General features: G+C 39.6%; 1 protein-coding gene across 1 annotated transcript in view; it reads right to left on the reverse strand.

Annotated features, from left to right (window-relative positions):
• Positions 1-1,287, reverse strand: part of LOC101847221 — a 48,854-nt gene extending 47,567 nt beyond the window's left edge. The window contains exon 1 of the mRNA XM_005108737.3: positions 931-1,287. The gene's annotated coding sequence lies outside the window, so the exon portion shown is untranslated. The remainder of the gene's footprint in view (positions 1-930) is intronic.

Here is a 1,287-nt window from a genome sequence, read left to right on the forward strand (position 1 = left end):
TACATAATAATAAACATAATATATAGATATAGATATATAATATCTCATAATATATAATATATCCTTTTTATCATGTGTGTGTGTCTTTGTATTCTGGGTGTATGTTTGTATGTGTGTGTATTTGTATGTGTTTAAGAGTGTGTGGGTGTGTCTTTGTATGAGTGTGTTTTATGTGTGTCTATGTGTGTGTGTGTGTGTGTGTGTGTTTGTATGAGTGTTTGTGTACCTGTGAGTGTGTATGTATGTATGGGTATGTGTGTGTTTGTATGTGTGTGTTTGTATGTATGTGTTGTGTTTGTATGTGTGTATGTGTATGTGTGTCTGAGTGTAAAATGTGCGTGTGTGTGAGAGTGTGCATGTGAGTGTGTGTATGTGTATGTTTGGGTGTGTGTGTATGTAAGTGTGTGTGGGGGGGTGAGTGTGCATGTGTGTGTAAATTGTGGTGTGGGTGTGTAAAAATGAAAGAGAAAGAGAGAGAGAGAGGGGAGAGAGAGAGAGAGAGAGAGAGAGAGAGAGAGAGAGAGAGAGAGAGCATTTTTTCAACAAAAAAGATGGCAGCGAGCGGTGCACGAATTATTTCTTTTAAGCATTTTAACCCCCCCTCTCCCAAAGCACCCAAGTTAAAATGCTATTTATTAGAAAACTCACAATAAAATGGTGTTTCTTCTTCTCTCTATTTCTATGTCCGTCTCTTCTTCTCTCTATTTCTATGCCCGTCTCTCTGTCAATATCTCTGTATCTCTCTCTGTATCTATCTCTCTCTCTCTCTCTCTCTCTCTCTCTCTCTCTATCTATCTGTCTATCTATCTATCTATCTATCTATCTATCTATCTATCTATCTATCTATCTATCTCTCTATCTATCTATCTATCTATCTATGTGACATTTTTGTAAGTGCAAGACACAGTACCATAAAATCTATCTACTTACCGAAAATGAAAAGGTCTGCTGGTTTACGAGAACTCCCCAATCCGATTAAACGAAAACCGAAAGCCAGTAACACATTCACGTACACACAAGAACAGACCCTATAGCTTGGGCACACCACGCCTGAATGTTGATCCACACACCGTCCCGGACACAGTCCATGGGGTCCTTTCCGTTGTGTGAACAGGACAAGGATTGCCTCGTCTAAATTTAGACACCGAAAATAAAAGGGAAACCCCTCCCACGTGATTTTATTACGCCAATTATTGTTTGATGAGAAATGCTCGCCGCAGCTCGTTCAGAGAGGAAGGAGTGACTGTACTTTGTTGAAGTGGTTGGAAGTGGGTAGGATCATTGTGT

The sequence above is a fragment of the Aplysia californica genome, unplaced genomic scaffold, assembly GCF_000002075.1.
Source record: "Aplysia californica isolate F4 #8 unplaced genomic scaffold, AplCal3.0 scaffold00715, whole genome shotgun sequence".
Taxonomy (NCBI): Eukaryota; Metazoa; Mollusca; class Gastropoda; order Aplysiida; family Aplysiidae; genus Aplysia; species Aplysia californica.